The sequence below is a fragment of the Delphinus delphis genome, chromosome 12 (assembly GCF_949987515.2).
Source record: "Delphinus delphis chromosome 12, mDelDel1.2, whole genome shotgun sequence".
In the NCBI taxonomy this organism is placed as follows: domain Eukaryota; kingdom Metazoa; phylum Chordata; class Mammalia; order Artiodactyla; family Delphinidae; genus Delphinus; species Delphinus delphis.
Genome location: NC_082694.2, coordinates 32,902,009 through 32,922,736, shown reverse-complemented (window position 1 = coordinate 32,922,736; position 20,728 = coordinate 32,902,009). Strand labels below are relative to the sequence as shown.

Sequence of the window (20,728 nt, the reverse complement as noted above, 5' to 3'; positions counted from 1 at the left end):
CCCTTGATCCTTACTACACTCTCTGCAGGTAGGCTAGGCAGGTATTGTTGCTATTCCTAATTCACAGGTGAGGAAACAGGCTCAGAGAGATTTTGTGATCTGTTCGAATTTACATCAGTCGTAAATGTCAGAGCCAAGCCAGAAATCTGGCTTTTTTTGTTTGTTCTGTTTTTGTTTTTGTTTTTGTTTTTGTTTTTGCGGTACGTGGGCCTCTCACTGTTGTGGCCTCTCCCGTTGCAGAGCACAGGCTCCGGACGTGTAGGCTCAGCAGCCATGGCTCACGGGCCCAGCCACTCCATGGAATGTGGGATCTTCCCGGACCAGGGCACGAACCCGTGTCCCCTGCATCGGCAGGCAGACTCTCAACCACTGCGCCACCAGGGAAGCCCAGAAATCTGGCTTTTTAAACTCTTTTTAAACAGGTTTAAAGGAACCATAGTGGTGTCTAGTCAAAACCGATCAGTTGGGACTTCCCCGGTGGCACAGTGGTTAAGAATCTGCCTGTCAAGGCAGGACACATGGGTTTGATCCCTGGTCCAGGAAGATCCCACATGCCGCAGAGCAACTAAGCCCATGTGCCACAACTACTGAGCCTGCACTCTAGAGCCTGGGAACCACAACTACTGAGCCTGTGTGCCTAGATCCCGGCCTCTGCAACGAGAGAAGCAACTGCAATGAGAAGCCCGTGCACTGCAACAAAGACCCAACGCAGCCAAAAATATAAATAAATAAAATACAAAACTGACTAACCAGTGTCACTGCCCAACCTGGAGGACCAGGCTGCCTGCCCTCCTGGCCCATTCCCTATATGCCTGGGAGCTCCTACCACTAACTCCCTAACTCTTTAGAGCCTTGCTTTCCAGCTACCCCAGGAAATCAAGTTCAGAGAGATAAAAAGCAGAAGGAAGACAATAATGTGAATTCATCATCCACTATGTACCCTACCTTCTTTTCCAAAATCCCTTTATGGATACTGAAATGGGTTGGATAGTGTCCCCCCAAATTGATGTCCACATGGGACCTCACAATGTGGCCTTTGTTACAGCTAGCCTAGGAAACGAAAACAAATGCTAAATTCAAAGCCAGTTTGTAAAAAAGAAAGAAAGAACTATTAATTACATATAAAATAATCACCAAAGATACAAATTTCAAAACTGAGAAAGGGTTTAACAGAAAAATTAAACTGACTCTTGGTTTTGGTGCACTTCCAGCTGCTTTCCTGGGTGCTAAGTTTGTAAAATAAGGATGATGTCAGCTGAAAATATGGGCTTTGAGAGAGAAGGGAATCTGCAGAGCTGAAGTCCAGGAAAACTGCCCCTGCCCCTCCCCACCCGCAGAATATTCTTTTTTTTTTTTTAATTGGAGTATAGTTGATTTACAATCTTGTGTTAGCTTGTGCTGTACAGCAAAGTGAATCAGTTATACATACTGAACATTGGCTTTCTCAGCCTACAGAGCACCCTCCATACCACGGAAACTACCATTTCTGAACCAAGTGCTTCCACTGTGCTAGGCACTTGACTAGCTTGACCTCACTCTCTCCTCTCCACAACCCTGTCCGGCAAATACTAAGCTCTCAATTGCTATTTGTTGACCAACAGACTAGCCCTGAAAGGCACGTCCCAACCTGCGTCAGGAAGCCAAGTGCTGTTGTGGAAAGCTTTCTGGCAGGTCACCTCTAAGATCCCTTCCAATGTCTGAGTGTTCTTCATTCTCTGACTCTATCTCTCTGCTAAAGCAGCACCCAGCCAACACCCAAGAAAGGGCTTTCCTAGTCAATGAAACACTCCCCGTTTCCTGAGCTCCAGCTAAGCCCAGAAATAAACACACTTCAGGGCAAAGTAAAATTCTTCTCTGTGCTGGCTTTTTGCCCATGTCAAGTTGAGAGAACAAAATTCCAAAGGTGATTCATAGTTAGCCTCAGAACAGAGACATCAAGCAGAGACGCACGTACACACGTCTTTCTCTCTCACACACACATACCTCCAGCCACGTGCCTGTTCCCAAAGCCTGACTGTCTCAGACCTGGCCCCACTGGTATCCTAATGGGTGAGGGAAGGTGGAAAGAAAGCAAGAGTAAACCTATTCACAAAGCTGGTAGATTTCCAAGATTAAGCCCTCGGGACCATGTTGCCTTTAAACTCCCAAAATGGGCTCCTCAAGGTACTTGTCACAGATGGCCAAAAATAAAGCAAAGTTAAAAGCTTCTTGTAATCCAAAGTGAGGAAGAGAAAACTTACTGAACTGAGAAGTTTTGGCCCTGAGAGATCAGGGCCAAAATCCACCCTACTAGCAACTGCTAGCCATGTGACCTTGGACAATTCGCAGCTTCAATCGACGAAGGATTAATTATCTACAAGTCTCCACGACAATCCCTCATCCACTGGGCAAATCCCTCCACTGCCTTTCCCCAGTTCCCTGGACTCCCCACTGCTCTCATACTGCTGCCCACACACATGCTGACATTTGCACACTTCTGCCTTTGCACAGACCATACCCTCCCTCTGGAAAGTTCTTCCCAGCCCAATCCCTGAGCCTTCAAATCCAGCCCTCCCTTCAAGGTTAAATCCAAAGGATTCTACAAAGTCTTCCTAGATCCTTTCAGTTGGAAGTAATCTCATTCTTAAGCTCCTCCCTGTGATGAAATTTGACTCTTTCTATCTCATGCTTTAGTCATTTAAGGTATATTTGTTAGCACCCTCCTTCATTAGTCTGTGAGCTTCTGGAAGGCATGATCTGTATCTGGTTCATCTTTGAATCACCTGTCGATCTTAGTGCATGCTCAGAAAGCCTCCAGAAGTTGCCAGAGGACACAGAATCCCTTAGTTATAGTTCCTGTCACTGTGGTTCTCTTTTTGTTCTCACCTGGGGCCAGAGTCCCAGGTAACTAATAAAGTTGGTTCATGCAAATAACTCCACATTATGTGACAAAATTTTACATGCATATTACAAACTTGGGGATGCATGAATGACTATTTCGTTTTGCAAAAGTCAATTGCAAGGAAACCCCACCTTCACTTGTTAGGCTGAGCCTCCTTCTGGGGAGCAGATATGGTGTGAATGACTGCTGTCATCAAAGGACCCTAAAATACTTCAGCCCTAGCAGGTGTTCCAGGGCTGGGCCTGGGGTCTGGATTCTGTGTATACTCTTCAGAAAGACATTTATGGGTTGCTTTGGAAGCTGATTGTGATGGGGAGAAGGAAATATTTGCTCAGCAGCAGTTTAAATAAAAAGTCCCTTCCCCCAGTATACCCCTTATCCACACAGCCTGACCTCAGGCTGGAGGATTAGAGCATTTCTTGAAGAATAATGGATCTGTTTGCCTTCAGAGTCATGACCTGTTTCTTCTAATTAAGACAAACATTCTATTTTGGTACAACATGAAAAAGTGAGGAAAGTGAGAAGGTTTTGAAAAATGAAGCACTTTTGTAAATTACCTAATCCTATTTTTTTTCTTTCCCAGGTGTCACCAGCCATTCCTACTTGAAACCTGACATGGCAAACACCCATCTATTTGTCCTCTAATGACAGACTAAAATTATTTTTAAGGCCATCTCTATGATGAAAAGCCCAAGATACAGCCATAAATTACCAAGCAGAGCCATCTATTTACAAATATCATAAATAATCATAAGCATTATATATAACCATAAATAAATATCACAAAGTTCACCCTTTTCCAGCAATCAGATAAAGCCAAATAAGAAGTTAAATGGCCCCGTTCTGCTGACCCTCACCTGCCTGGTGAATGAGACCTTCCACTTCTCCTGCTGGAGTCTGGCCACTCTCTCCAGGCTCCCTGAGAAAAATCAGCTTGGTGTACAATCCCGTGCTAATGCTTGCACATTAAATGTTGGTAATCAAACCCCATTCATCACCCACACAGAGCCTAATATTGATTTGCATCTTGGGATTTCTAGTATTTAAGAGCTCTGCTCTGACATCAGACAATGGAATCAGATCAGCTTCGCCATTCCCCAGCCAAGCCACTTAAAGTTACTAAAATTCTCTCAGCCTCCATTTCCCTGTGTATAAATAGGAACGATAATAGTGCCTCCCCCATAGGATTTAGTAAAAGTTAGGTCGTGTATATAAACCGCTTAGAACAGTGCTTGGCAGATAAAGACCAATCCAAAAAATGTTCACTGCTATTATTCCTCAAATGTATGTCTTGCCCCAAATGAAGCTTGACCTCCTTTGCCTTGTTTTATGTAGCTTAGAAAACAAGTGAGGACAGAGAAGGACACACACACAGAGTGGAGACTCTATGCTAACAAGGTAGTTCCAGGTAACATCTGGCTGGGAGCACCTATCTATCATGTTACAGCATATAGGCTGCATTTCCCCCAAAGCAGAGCCTGAGACAAAGGCTTGCGTGTGAGTTGTTTCTCTGGGGCTGTTATCTCAAGAGGCAGAAGTGGGAAGCAACAGGAAAGAAAGAAGAAGAAAGAGACAACATAAGCATGAATTATTGAGTTAGCCCCTGTTACATGAGACTGGGTACTGGGTCCTGTGGGATCATGTGTGATGCCCATGTTGTCCACTAGGGAAGCATTGCTCCATCAGCTCCTACTGTCCATTGGTCAAGAGTTGGCCCATCCACATGCATGAGAGCCAAGCAATTCCTAAAGAACCCTGTCCTGCAGCAGTGGAAAAGATGCACAGTGAGGAGCATAGCACTATCCTGAGAGTTGCACCCATGAAATTGCTGGAAATCTGTACTGAACGGGTCACCACAGCAGTAAGTGGAATAAGAGATAAAGCCAAAATGCTATTAGGTTATAAAGAGCTTTCAACAAGAGACAACCAGAAGAGGATGAAATGTTCTTAAAGTAGACTTCCAAGAGACTGCCTCTTTTCTGACAAATATACCATCTCCACTGTGTTTAAGTACATGCCATTAGGTGATGGGAACTTGATTACTTCTTGGCTCCTGACTCAAAATAACCACCTGAAGGTGTTCTTGCAAAGTTTACATCCCAACCTCACCGACTTCACTCTTCCTCACCCTCTATTTCCAAATCAGAGAATCTTATGGTGGACAGTTCCAACTACCTCCATCAGAAACATGGCTCCTTTCTGTAATGGCCATGACAAAAGGCAGCTAGTTCATGCTAGGACTCTCTCAGCGAAGGAAATTTCTGTTCCTCAGGATGCAGCCGATCCGTCTTCCCACAGCTCTATTAAAAAGTTATCTGACCTTCAGCTATACAATTCAGATTGAACACACCTTAATCAGTACTCTTTCCACCAAACAGCCCAGGTCTCTTTTGACTATCCTATATCAGAGAGTAGGAGCATTAACATAGTTCCAGGGTGAGACTGTAAAAGGACACTGCTGTCCATTGCAAGTGAATAGCAGCTGTTTCTGATCCTTTTTGAGAAGACCAGAAAAGAACGCAATTGACAGATGAATGACCTCTCATACCTTGTACCCAAGGTTGTGTTGATCTGCTTCGGCAAAAAATACCACAGTAGGGACTTCCCTGGTGGCACAGTGGTTAAGAATATGCTTACCAATGTAGGGGACATGGGTTTGATCCCTGGTCCAGGAAGATCCCACATGCTGTGGAGCAACTAAGCCCATGCACCACAACTACTGAGCCCACATGCCACAATTACTGAAGCCCACCCACCTACAGCCCGTGCTCCACAATGAGAGAAGCCACTACAATGAGAAGCCCACGTATTGCAACAAAGAGTAGCCCCCACTCACTGCAACTACAGGAAGCCCGCACTCAGCAATGAAGACCCAACACAACCAAAAATAAATAAATAAATAAATATATTTATTTATTTATTTTTTAAAAGACCACAGTAGAAATCAGAGCTACTACTTGGGTGAGTTTGCAGTAGTCTACTACCAGTCTCCAGGATTTGTCTGGATTTCTCAGGTGTCAGTCTGATGAATTCAATGGGAATATGATGGGAAATATCTTGCATCTTTAGATCTTGAAGACTGGCACTCATTTCTGCCAGTGCATCACTGGGCCTGGTCCGTTTTTCTTTATCACTTAGGATGACCAACTTATCTCGGTCTTCCTGGGCTTTCCTGGTTTGAAAACTGAATGCCCCACAAAATGGGAACCCCCTGAGTCCCAAACAAACTAGGATAGTTGGTCACCCTAGTGCTGCCTCCCTTTACCATCCCCAGAAAGAGATGAAAGCCTATTTATATGCTACCATGAAGGCCCTCTAGGTTTCACACTTAGCTTTCAATTGCTGATTAATCATTTGCTTCTTATTATCTTTTTCCAGAACATCAGATAACAATAGACACACAGTTCCATCTTCTTATAGTTAATATTACCCCAGTATTTCTCAGCACCTGCATTCTTTTCCACCAGCATGCAATTCTAATTCACTGCCAGTGAAACTTTTAACTGTGGCACTGCTATGTTGTTATTTGTGCCAGGAGTTAACTGTTTACCTTCTTCTGGTGATGGACTCTTTATCGGCAACTGGGCAGCAAGTGATCCAGCTCTAAAATCTCACTCCAGCATCTGCTTTCTTGACCACTTGTGGCACCGACGGTTGCAAGCTGGGTTCCCTTGGAAGTGGATCCTGAGCTGGAGAATAGCATGCTGGTGAATTACTAGGAAGCGAGCTTGGAATTAACACCTGTGGAAGCAAAGGGAGGAAAACAGGATTGGGTAGAGGCACAAGTCGTGCCACACCACAACCTCAAAGGAGGATTCAGCTCACCCTCCAGTGAGCTCTGAAACTAGTATGACCCTTCAAAATTGTCCCAGGTTGAGGGAGGGAGTCTTTATGTCCTGTGTAGTAAAAAAAGTAACCTGGTCCAAAGAGAAGTCTTGCCTTTGTCCCAAGCTCCTGGAAGGTCATAACTAAGCCCTTGGAATGTCCTGCCTGGTAAAAGTGTTTTTATTTACCTAAAAGCCTTGGGCCACAGCAGATAGTTTCACAATGTGATTTACGGTAGGTTTATTGGGTCACAGGTATCAGCTTGATCTCTAGTGAAGTTGGAGACTGATGTCAGCCATGTGGGCAGTCAACCATGTCCATGTGATTGAACCCCAAATAAAAACTCTGGACACTAAGGCTCAGGTGCGCTTACCTGGCTGGCAATACTCCATGGATTTTGTCACATATTGTTGCTAGGGAATTTAGTGCTGTCTGCAATTCCCCTGGGAGAGGATGACTGGAAGCTCCATGAGTGGAACTTTCCTGGACTCTATCCTGTGAGTCTCTACCATGGATGATTTCAATCTGTATCCTTTCATTGTAATAAACTGTAACCATGATCATAACAGATTTCAGTGAGTTCTGTGAGTCTTTCTAGTGAATTATTAAACTTGAGAGTAGTCCTAGAGATGCCCAAACTCTGGAATTAGTGTCAGGAATGAGGGTGGTTTTGGGGAATTTTGTATATCCTGACTTTGATCAGTGATTGGATGTGATATGTATTACCCCTGGAAGGATGGTAACTTTGGGTGTGGTTTTCTTCTACCAAGGCAAACCAGGAGGGGCCTGGCAGCTGGGGAGTTTCTGCTAGTAATGGTCCCACAGACTGGGGAATGAAGCTTTTCATTCCTGAAGAAAGCAAGTACATCACAGCATCCACCACAGTGGGACAGGCATTAGTCATCAGATGTAAAGGACTGGATTAACATTTCTTTGAAAGGAAGGAAGAAGATTCACATAGCCACTAAATGGGAAGAAAGTTGTATTACTGTTTCAGTTTTTGGAATACTAGAAAATGGAATGCTTGTTTCCTGGACAGAGTCTGTGTCATTGTGTGTCCCTCCATGACTTTCTGGAGTTAGTCATTCAATGCTGATTTCTAATGACCAAAATCACTATCATAATCAGCACCCATGGCTCCTTGTTGGAACCCCTCTCAGCAAGTATCCATGTACTGACTTCAACAGTTCTCCTAAGATGTGAAACCTAAATGTAAAAGTCAGAAGCCAAAACCATTGCGTTGTTATGTGTCACTTTGCCTATGAGGTAGACAGTCCCCTTTGCGATTTACATCATGCTGAACAGGGCCAAAGACATAATCTGAAGCCATGGGTGGGTGTCAAAATTGCATTAGCCTCATAAGAACACAATGCTAACAGTAAACACCTATTAGCTGTAATAAGTAATGACCATCCAATACACACCCAATTTCAAGTCAAATTTGTTAAAGCCTTCTGCTATGGGTCTGTGGCCACTGATCAAAATATACAACAGCTATTAAAGCTTTAATGGAGTTTTCAAAAGGTCATCAAGTTTTCCTTGGCCTTCCTTATTGCCTGCCTCTGCCCCACTCCAAAGTTGGAATGATTTCTCCTGTCTAGAAAGCTTTGTTTTTTATTAAACGTCTCTAGACAAAGAGTTTCCACAACTTCCCTTGGTAATCACTTCCCCTGTTCTTTAATCTTGAAGTTTAACTGAAAAAAAAATTTAAGACATTTCCTTCTGTCAGACTGCCAATGAAAAAATATATGGGTTAGTCTGCTCTGGTCTGAGTTAAGTGTTCAGTAAATATGAAAATTCTTTTTCTCTTCCTCTTCCCCCTTCAGACTCTTAGCAAGCAGTCACATTAGTATTCTACTAACCCTAGCAAAGTAAATAGCTGCTACTTTCCCTGATGTCTCTCCTAAATCAAATGACTTATCATGGCTACACAAAAGAGCTGGGTTTCAACTCAGGAACCACAGAGGGATGGATCCATGCCAAAATCCAAATTCTCTTCCAGAAAGGGCTCTGGTAAAGAAGGGTCTTCCCCCAAAACAAATCCATTCATAAGTCCTAAATAGAGTCGACATTAAGTCCACAATTGAAGGATAGCCTTCTTTTTCAAAGCTGAGGGCAAGATAGAGGGGTTTTTTCCCTAATTAAACAGTTAGCTGACTTCTGACTTCCATAAAGATGGAAGCATCTTTATCACGACAGATGGATGATTAAATATAAGATTTGGGATTTAATGTTTATTTTAAACTGTACTATTTTATAGCATTAAAAGGTATTCCAGATATCACTATAATTACTAAACATGCAAAATAGATTATGATAATGCAAACTGAACTTGAATTTTAGAAGATAAAAGTGGAAGAAACAATAATTCTTAAGCACTTTTCAACACTCAAAAACAGGCTGTAAGATCATCTGTCTTTCAAGTCTACAAATACAAATGCTCACAGTAAGCAGGCAGGCAGGAAGGCCAGTAATGCAATCGTGAGTGCTGAGGACTCTAACACTTGGAGCAAAGGCCCACGTGAAGGAGGTAGCTGCTACGCAGAAACACAGGACTGTTTTCTTACCACGATGCCAGCCCAGTGTCTCCAGATCTTCTGATTTTCCCAGAGAAGCTGGAAATTCAGGTTTCATGTAAAATTTAATCATTGTTAAATCTCACAATTCTGAGAGCCAAACAAAACCCTTTTGAATGCCAGATTTAGCCATTAACCACCAGTGTGTAACCTCTCAACTAGAAATAGGTGAGATTCTGGTTATTAGGTAGAAGGTAGCTTAGTAGACACCAAAGATCCGTCCCGACTCTGCAAAATACTGCTGAACAGTAAATCACCCCAAATTCAGTGGTATAAAACAACAAAGATTTTATTATGCTCAGGATTCTGTGGTCAGAAATTTGGACAGGGGCTTCCCTGATGGGGCAGTGGTTGAGAGTCCGCCTGCCGATGCAGGGGACACGGGTTCGTGCCCCGGTCCAGGAAGATCCCACATGCCGTGGAGCGGCTGGGCCCGTGAGCCATGGCTGCTGAGCCTGCATGTCCGGAGCCTCTGCTCCACAATGGGAGAGGCCACAGCAGTGAGAGGCCCGCGTACCGCAAAAAAAAAAAAAAAAAGAAATTTGGACAGGACATGATGAGGATGATCTACCCGTGATTCACAGTGTCTGAGCTTCAGCAGGGAAGATTCGAACTTTTGGAGGTAATTGAATGATGAGGACTGGAATGATCTAGAGCTTCAGTTGCATGTCTAGCACCTGGACTGGGATGTCTCAAAGTTTGGGCTTAGCCAGAACTGTCAACTATAGCTGTGATGCTTACAAATATGGCTACTCCATGTGTTTTGGGCTTCTACCTAGCATGGTGGCATCTGAATAGAAGACTTCTTACCTGGTGGCTCAGGGTTCCAAATGTTCCAGCAAATAAAGCAGAAGCTCATGGGCTTCTGTGACCCAGCTTCAAAAGTCACATAGCATCACTTACGTTGTAGTCTACTGGTTGCAGCAGTCCAAGCCCACCCAGATTTAAAGGGAGGGCATGTAGACGAACTGCTCAATGTTAAAAGAGTCAAGATTTTGCAGCCATTTTTTTAAAAACACCCCAGGTAAGAAAAGCTTATGTTTGATGCAGGAAAGATCTGTATTCAAATCCTAGCTCTACTTTTTACAAAGCAGCATTAAGCAAATCATTTAACATCATTGATCCCCAATTTCCTCGGAAGGTTAGAAATGTGTGTGAAGTCCATGATATATTGTGCATGCTCGGTGAATAGTAACCATTCCTTCCATTCTATTTATCTATTTTATATATAGTACTGTGTATCTGTTAATCCCATACTCTGTTTTATCCCTCCCCCACCCTTTCCCCTTTAGTGACCATATGTTTGTTTTCTATGTCTGTGAGTGCGTTTCTGTTTTGTAAACAAGTTCATTTGTATTATTTTTTTAGATTCCACATATAAGTGATGGCATATATTTGCCTTTATCTGACTTACTTCACTTAGTATGATAATCTCAACATCTATCCATGTTGCTGCAATGGCATTATTTAATTCTTTTTTATGGCTGAGTAGTATTTGATCGTATATATATACCACATCTTCTTTAACCATTCATCTGTTGATGGACACTTAGGTTGCTTCCATGTGTTGGCTGTTGTAAATAGTGCTGCTATGAACATTGGGGTGTGTGCATCTTTTTGAATTAGAGTTTTTGTCTTTTCCGGGTATATGCCCAGGAGTGGGATTGCTAGATCATACGGTAACTCCATTTTTAGTTTTTTTTAGGACACTCCATACTGTTCTCCATAGTGGCTGCACAATTTACATTCCCACCAACAGTGTAGGAGGGTTCCCTTTTCTCCACACTCCCTCTAGCATTTATTATTTGTAGATTTTTGATGATGGCCACTCTGACTGGTGTGAGGTGGTACCTCATTGTAGTTTTGATTTGCATTTCTCTAATAACTGTGATATTGAGCAACTTTTCATGTGCTTGTTGGCCACATGTACATCTGTTCTTTCCATTTTTATCATATTGTAGAGGAAGATGATATGGACTTTCTTAACTGGGTTCCCTTTGTAGCTTTTCAGAATTTATTGCAGGGTCAGTGACTAATTTGACAGGCATTTTATTTACTGACAACACACCCTGAGTGCTTAAGAAAGGTCACCTGCAAACAAAATCATGACCCAACTAGAGTACAACAAAGCATTCTCATACCAGTGTCATGATGGTCTATTTTGAGCAAGCAAACATCCTTTGAAAATGGCTGCTTGCTCTGGAGTCTCAAAAACAACCACCAGTCTATAGGTTTTAGAAGGAGAGAGAGGACTCTAGTAATAGTGGGTGGTTGAGTCAAGATGGAAATGATCTTACAGTGCTTATCTGCCTTAAGTTGAAGGAGCCTCTTAGTATCTGCATGTGTCATAAATAATATAATCACCTCTGTGCAACTGGATAGTGCTAATGGAACCAGTGAGGCCCACAGTATATAATATTTATTTGAAAGAGAAAATGATTTCATTTTATTTCTGGTACAGCCAAGCATTCGAGTAGCACAAGATGAGCCTTTCAATTGCATGTTTAATTCATTCAGATGATTTGTGCACAGCAAGGAGATTTTAATCCCAGGGATTCTTAGTAAGAATGTCCTTAGGTTAGTATGTTCTCAAAGGCTTCTGAGATTGGATTCTACTTAACGCCATCTTGCAGACTAAGCTATAGAGTCAGAAAGCCCACCAAAGGCCCAACAAGTAAGAGTAAAACTTCCCTCTGCTACGTCAGTTCCTCAGAGATGGCTGCTCACACCTCCCAGGTCAGACCAGCTCGCAAGCTGAGCCTACACTAGGATCTAGTATCTCTCACATTTTTAAAAATAGTAGTACAGTTTTATTTGACCAATAAACAAATCCAGATTATAGTGAGACAGTTCAACACAGCTTTATAAGTAACTGATTAATCTAGAATACCAAAAAAAAAAAAAATCAGTAAGTATGTGGAAGATTTGAATAACACAACTAGCAAACTTGATAAAATTATCATGGTTATAATACTATAAGCCAAAACTCTAGAGTGTATCATTATAGATTACATAGATCATTTGCAAAACAAGATTATGTTCTTATCCATAAAACAAATCTAACAAATTTCAAAGAATATCATGCAGAATATTTTTTCTGATTATAGTAAAATGCAACTAGAAATCAGTTTAAAGATATTTTTACAGTCCACATATCATAGGCACTGTTTTTAAAGGTAAATAGACTTTATTACTTAATTTTTATTAATACTATAAAGCCCTTTTAATCATGTAAGAAATCATTTGTATCATTTTTTTTAGATTCCACATAAGTGATATCATATGATCACATTTGTAATTAAACAGTCTTTTGTGTCATCATTTGTAAGTGTGTAGGCCCCACGCTAGAATGTAAACCCCATGTGGTCAGAGACCATGTCTTACTTATCTCCAGCGCCCAACACAATGCCTGACTCACGGTAAGTGTTTGATACAATTTGGTGCATAGTTTGCAATACTGCACTGTTTATTCTGGAAAAATAAATTAGAAAATATACATAAGATATTATCTTATGGAGCAATTTCCATTTATGACATAGATACATAGTTATTGATGTGAAAAGGCATCCATGGATTTGTTTTCCAAAACTGGTTACAAAACAATATACATATTAGGTAGTAGTAGAATGTAGTGCTTAAAAGTAGTAGATGAATGTGGGCAAGCGACTTACCCTCAATGAGCATCAAAAGAGGGATTAATAATAATCTCAAGTGTGAAGGGCTGTTAGAAGGATGAGTGAGAAAACTGACTAGATAAAATAAAGTAAAAATAAAATAATAAAAAATCTCAGCAAAGTACCTGAGATATATACTAAGTGCATGATAAATATTAGTTGTATTGGAAATTACAACCTCCGTTTATGGAGAAAAGTACTTTTCTGTGTGTATATAAACAACTCAAAACTATTCACATCAAATTTTAACATGAATACGTTGGTAGGATTTTCGATTTTTTTAATTTTCTTTTTTATTTTTGTCTATTTTCTGGACAATAAGGCTATTTTAATCTGGGGTTGGGGATAATAACTTAGTTTTCTTCTGTAACTCTAGCTGCCTGATCCTTTATTACAAAGCAGAATATTTTGGAGGTGGCTTGTCCAGAAAAATGATCTCAGACTTATTTGAGTGAGGAAGACCAAATGAAGGTTTCAAATGGCTGACTGAAGAAAAGGGTTTGCCTGGTCACATTCTCCAAATTCCATGGACATGACAGAGGAAATGTGCAAACAAAATAAATTTTAGCAGAGCTGAAAAACCAAGAGTTGCCACTAGCAAATCAGAACCTTGAGAAGCTTCTAGAAAAAGCAGATGGAAACAGATCTAAAGAATCCAGACTTCCAGAAAGGAAATAAGAAGTCCTCCAAGAAAGAACTCTAAAACAATCAAATGATCAGAGGCAGTAGGGATAGAAGAAGGAATAGGTGATAGGCCTGGGCAATGTTTTAAGAGTGGAGGAATGGTGTTCCTGCCCAGGTAGAGTGCCTGGTGCTGGCTTTGACCTCAAGTGCAGCTCTGGACTCTGGGAATTTTGACACAGGAGCCTCAGAGTAGATACTGGGGCTGGAACAAAGCAATTCCCTAAATATTTTGGGCTACCTCAAGGGAAGATCCTAACCTTCATCTGAAGACAAACTACTGGTTGCCCTAAAGGGATGTCTAGCCTACCAGGACCCATAAGTGTTCTTCAGTCCAGAACGAGCACCAACACCACCCACCAGAAGCGTAGTGATCGTCAAGAGAAACAGGGATTTCCATTTGCACTAGAAAAAAAACATATCTGAGCTGTCAATTCTGTCTATTTATATGCACTCACCTAAAAATATGAAGTGCCATGAAGTATTGTCAAACATTCAATGGAAATCAATAGTTGACAGAGTGAAGGGAAGGTGAAAAGGAGAGAAGGAAGGAGGGAGGAAAGGAAAAGGGAAAAAAGAAATAATTTCAGCATGTCTGGAGGAATCTCTGAACTCCAGCATTTAAGAGAAAATTTTAAATAATCAATAGAGAGGGTAAAAAAAGGTTATGTTCAGAAGAACAAGAATCTGCCTGGCATAAGGCTTCTCCTCTGTAACTAGGCTCTAGAGCGCCGTGGAGCAATGTCTTCAAAGTTCTCACGAAATACCATTAATTATGAACCAAGAATTCTCAAATTAACTATCATTTAAGTGTCAGGGCCAAATAAAGACATTTTCATACACATGAGTCCTCAGATGTTTTAAAATTCAGAAAGCTTTTCTGAACAGATTATATAAGTATAGACAATATTAAGATGGAAAATGAATCTAAGAAAGAGAAAGGATTGTTTTAAAAAATAGTGGTAGATAAAAATAAAGTATAGTTAATGCTAAGTACATTTAAATAGCATGGTTGTTAGCCTTAAGCAATTTGTAAGACAGCAGTGGAAGTCGCACCCCAGTTCTTAAATACCTGGCTTGGAAGTGGCACTCTAACTAGTGGCACTAGTTAGAGCCTGCTGGTCAGAACTAGTTTATAGCACATTTAACTGCAAGGGGCTAAGAAATCTGGGAGAGTGCATGAATATTATATTAAATGAATATGAAATGTCCTCAATAGTTCATAATGATTTTAACTTCCTAATGGACTGTATCTTTCAACAACATGTTATGTCCCTCTTTAGCCATATAATGGCTTTCATATTGGAATCTATTTTTCTAGAAATACTGACCTCTCTATCTTTTTTTGGTTATAAGTTGCTTATTTTCAGTTTTTCTGTGTCACTTTTGTGTGTGTGTCTCTTGTGTACATCAAATAACTGAAATTTATTCTCTAACTCAATCTGTCTCTACATTTAATAGGCTATTTTAATATAACCACCTTTATTTTATTACCTGATATTTGATAACTGATAACTGTTTCCATTCCTGTTACCTTTTTTCCTATGAGCTATCATTGCATTGTTTCTTCTTTTTCCTTCATCTTTAATTTTTGCTGATTAAAGAAGTTTTTTGTTTCCTTTTTTGCTCTAGTGGTTTAAAAATAACATGTTCTATTTCCACTTTTCTCAAGATTAAATGTACACTGAACACATTTTAAATACACTGAACACATGTATTTAAAATGTTTTAATTAAAAGTTTTATTAAACTTTTAAACTTGAAAAATAATTTGTACATACAAGCTCTTGAAACAAAGCAAGATGCTTATCATGCTTTCAGCCACTCTTTCCCTTTGCCTCCTCCTATGTTTGTTGAAAACATTTGAATTCTTGTTTCCTGTTTTTATTATTACTATGATTATTTTAAAGTTAGGCCTCTATTTACTAATAAACCATTTAAAATTGCCAAGTAGCTTTTGGCATTTAATGTAATGGCGTTAAAATGTAGGGTTTATTCAGGGAATATAATGAGGGTTCCAATTTAGGAGATTTACTATTGCAACTCACTATATTTACTTAGTAAATAAATGTCCCTTAATTTGATAACAGGAGTTACAGAAAACATCATACTTTAGGGTGAAATAGTAGAGGCATTTGATTAAAACTCAAAACAGGGAAAGATGCTACACAACATTATTCTGGAAGTTTCAATAAATACAATTAGATAAGGAAGGTGGGTAAAACTCATAAGTAGAAGGTGGGAGGGAGACGCAAGAGGGAGGAGATATGGGGATATATGTATATGTATAGCTGATTCACTTTGTTATAAAGCAGAAACTAACATACCATTGTAAAGCAATTATACTCCAATAAAGATGTTTAAAAAAAAAAAAACCTCATAAGTATTGGAGAAAAAGAGACAGAACCGCCATTATTGTCAGTTGACGTGATTATCTATTTTTTTTAACTAAATAAACCAAAAAACATAGAGAACTAATAAGAAGGCTCAGTAAGGCAGCCAATTATAAGATTAACATTTTAAAAAATCAGTAGCTTTGTACTTCAAAAAAACAATCTAATAGAAATTGCAATGAAATTTCAAAATCCCCAGAGGAAAAAAACTATGAAATACCTAGAAACAACCAAATAAAAAGATGCACAAACTTTGTGAAGAAAACTATTTTACTGAGATACTAAAAAAAATTTTTTCCAGATGAATGGGAAGACTAAATTTTGTAAAATATCAATTCTCCCATAATTAATTTATAAACTCAGAGACATGCCAGTCAGAACATCAACAGGGAACTTGTTGAAAAGGTGAATCTAAAATTCACAAGTGCGCAAAAAATGTCCGAGGTGAGAAATGTCGGTATTTTATAGGGTGATATTCACATGATACTAAACAATGAAATAGAATACACAGGTTCAAAACCAAATGCAAATTTAGTATATGACCACAAAAGAGTGAACTAGATAATAGATGATATTAGGACAAATGGTTATCCAATTGGCAAAAAGGTATAAAATTAGGTTCTTACCTTACACTATATGCAAGAATAAATCCTGGTTAGATTAAAAATCTTAATATTAAAAAGTGACCAGAAGAAAGTTTGAGATCAGAACTTTATAATCTTGGGGAATGTTTTCCTAAGCAAAACATAAAATGTATGATCATAAAAGGAGAAGGTACTGATTTGATGACTCACAAATTTAAAGCATGTCTAAGGCAAACAACACCATAAACATACTTCAAAGAAAAGCAATAAACCAAGAAGAAAGATTTGCACCATAATAAAGTCACTATCCATTCATAAAGAGTGCCCACAAATCGGTAAGAACAATTTTTCTAAAAAGGAAACCAGGTACGATTAGGTAATTAACAGAAGAAACACACATGGCAAATAAGAAAGGATATTCAACCTCACTAGAAATCACAGAAGTGAATATTAAAGCAATATAATGAAACACTTTTTCCTCTCAGAATGGCAAAATTTTTAAAGATTGATTGTATTTATTTATGCAAAGAATGTGATAAAATGGATAAACATACATTGTGGTGGGAATGCAACTCAGCGTAGGCTTCTTTGTGGCCACCTTGACAGTATGTAGCCAAACTTGCAGACCCTGGCCACAGGGGTGGCTTAGGTGTTTTGCCCACCCCTCTGCTGGTGTTGTGTGCAGGGAGCATGTTCAGTACCCTGCTTTTGCTCCCAACACCCTGTTTTTGCTCCAGGCTCTTCAAAAGCGGCAGTTGGGTTTTTTGGTCTCTTTGTATCTTTTGTCCAGAATTTGCCTCAACTGTGCATGCATGCAGTTATTTTTAGTCCCATACAGTTTCTTTGTATTTTGTTGCTCAAGGATAGGTGTGTCCATGTACAAACACTGCAGTACCGCAGCAAAGGGTTCCGGGTCCCAGCCTGTCTCACTGGGAGCAAATAATCTCTGGTTGGTCTGCCCTTCTCAATAAAACCACTCCTGTCACACCAATCGCCCTTGGTTCTTTTTTGTTTTGCTTTCATATTTACATATCTTCCTCACCTAATTTACCATGTATAAATATAACACATCTATAAGAATATATATATAAAATATGCACAACTTTAAAACTAATGAAAATGCTGGAGAGGATGTGGAGAAGAGGGAACCCTTCTACATTGTTGGTGGAAATGTAAATTGGTACAGCCACTATGGAAAGCAGTATGGAGGTTCCTTAAAAAACTAAAAATAGAGCTGCCACATGATCCAGCAATCCCACTACTGGGCATGTATCAGGAGAAAACACTAATTTGAAAAGATACATGCATGGGATTGAGACATATACACTACTAGATATAAAATAGATAACTAATAAGGAACTACTGTATAGCACAGGGAACTCTACTCAATACTCTGTAATGACCTATACGGGAAAAGAACCTAAAAGAGAGTGGATATATGTATATGTATAACTGATTCACTTCGTTGTACACCTGAAACTAACACCACATTGTAAATCAACTCTACTCCAATAAAAATTATTTTAAAAAAAAGAAAAGATACATGCACCCCATTGTTCATAAAAGCACTATTTACAATAGGCAAGACATGGAAGCAACCTAAATGTCCATCAACAGATGAATAGATAAAGAAGATATGATAAATACACACACATACAATGGAATATTGCTCAGCCATAAATATGAATGAAATAAGCCATTTGCAGCAACATGGATGGACCTAGAGATTATCATACTAAGTGAAGTAAGTCAGAAAGAGAAAGACAAATACCATTATATGTGGAATCTAAAATATGATACAGGGGCTTCCCTGCTAGTGCAATGGTTAAGAATCCGCCTGCCAATGCAGGGCACACAGCTTCAAGCCCTGGTCTGGGAAGATCCCAGGTGCCGTGGAGCATCTAAGCCCACATGCCACAACTACTGAAGCCCGCGCGCCTAGAGCCTGTGATCTGCAACAAGAGAAGCCACTGCCAGGAGAAGCCTGCGCACAGCAACGAAGAGTAGCCCCCACTCGCCGCAACTAAAGAAAGCCCGCGCGCAGCAACGAAGACCCAACACAGCCAAAAATAAAATAAAGTAAATTAAAAAATAATAAAATAAAATATGATACAAATGAACTTATTTACAAAATAGAAACAGACTCACAGACATAGAAAACAAACTGATGGTTACCAAAGGGGAAAGGGGGGGATAAATTAGGAGTTTGGGATTAACAGATACAAACTACTATATATAAAATAGATAAACAAGCATCTACTGTATAGCACATGGAACTATATTTAATATCCTGTAATAAATCATAATAGAAAAGAATATGAAAATGTATGTATGTATATATACATGAATCACTTTGCTGTATACCAAAAACTAACACAACACTGTAAATCAACTATACTTCAACAAAAAATAAAATAAAACAATAAAACTAATGATACAACAAATATCCACATAACCTCTGTCGTGTCTCCACACACCCACCTCCCCATCTCATGACAGTATTGCTCTTCCAACTCATCAGTGTTAACTAATATCCTGATTTTTTGGTCTTTCATAATTTTCTTGTTTTTCTTTACACTTGTACCAAATATGTAGAATTATCTTTTAAACGAGCAATTTTTTTCATAAAGTTCCTATGAGGATTAAATGAGATAATGCTTAAAATCCTTAGCACAATGCCTGACACATATCAAGTACTCAAAAATGTCATCTATTGTCATGTACTAAAAAACGTCATCTATTGTCATGATTCTTTTAAATTTCCATTAATATAATGCAGAAGATCTTTCATTTATTCAGTAATTCATCTCATTCATTTCTTAATCACCTACTATGGGTCATCTCATCTCTACAATGGTAGATGCTATAAAGACATACAGTTTGGGGTGGGGTTTTTTTCATCTTTTTACCTTTTATTTTTAAATAATTATAGACTCATGAGAACTTGTAAAAAGAGTACAGGGAGGTTCTGTGTACCCATCACCCAGCTTCTACAGACATCTTATATATCTATAGTACATTTTCAAAACCAGGCAATCAACATTGGGACGATACAATTAACAGGACAACAGACTTTCTTCAAATTTCACCAGTTTTTGTGTGGACTTTTTTTTTTTTTTTTGGTATGTATATTCCTGTATAATCCTGTGACATTTTATTCCATGTGTAGACCTGTGTAACCACCACCCCTATCAAGATATAAACCTGTTCTGTCACTACAAAGGAATTCTCTATGCAATCCCTTTAAAGTCACACCCTTCCTCCCTTACCTAATCCCTGGCAACCACTGATCAGCTCCCCATCTCTATAATTTTGTCATTTTGAGAATGTTATGTAAATGGACTCATACAATATGTAACCTTTTGAAATAAGCTATGCAGTTTTACACTCATGGGAAATTGGCCTTACATCCTGACTCTGGATTTCTTGGCTGGGGAGAATTCCTTGACTAGATTTTTACTGAGGAGAATTAATTCCACCTTCAGGTCATGTAGAGTGTTTCAGTGTCTGGGAAATCTGAGAATCTGATGAAACCCTAAAGATAAAGAATCTAACCATTAATTAGAATTCACCAGGACACTGGAAGGTGTCCATGAAGGATCCAGAATGGAAGAGAGGGAGAAAGAGCAGAAAACAACCCTGGAACTAGACCCTCTGGGATGTTTGGGGGCCCTGATGTGAACTCCATAATTAATGGCAAGCCTGTTCAGTTGCTGCCCGTGCTGAAAACTAACGAACTTGGAAGAGGTTTGTCTATAAATGTCAGAAATGAGTTTCAAAGACTTTCATCAATCCTTCACCCCCAACTGACCAAAAAAGGGGATTGTTTGCAAATTGCACAGCAGGCCAGGAAAACAGTCTGAAAACCCTTTTAATCAGATATTTTGGAAGGCGCTTGTCTAAAAATCACCTTTGCCAAGTTTCCAGGCCGCTCCTTTGTAAGCTCATTTTTGAAGACATGTCACAAAGCAGGAACTGGAAGGAGAAACATGTTTTATTTTGTGATACAATGAAGTCCTTTGTCCAACAAATAGATGTGATAATATCACTGTGTTGGATCCACAAAACCGTTCTCCAAAGTGATTGTGGCTGCTTTTTAAATTTTTGCACCTTCC

At 39.5% G+C, this 20,728-nt stretch overlaps 1 protein-coding gene across 2 annotated transcripts in view; it reads right to left on the bottom strand.

Annotated features, from left to right (window-relative positions):
* Nucleotides 1-5,814: 5,814 nt before the first annotated feature.
* C1D (C1D nuclear receptor corepressor) overlaps nucleotides 5,815-20,728 on the bottom strand; it is a 69,533-nt gene continuing 54,619 nt past the window's right edge. Inside the window, exon 8 of one of the 2 annotated variants that reach the window (XM_060026471.2) lies at nucleotides 5,815-6,622. The gene's annotated coding sequence lies outside the window, so the exon portion shown is untranslated. The remainder of the gene's footprint in view (nucleotides 6,623-20,728) is intronic. The other variant, XM_060026472.2, reaches the window with a different exon arrangement.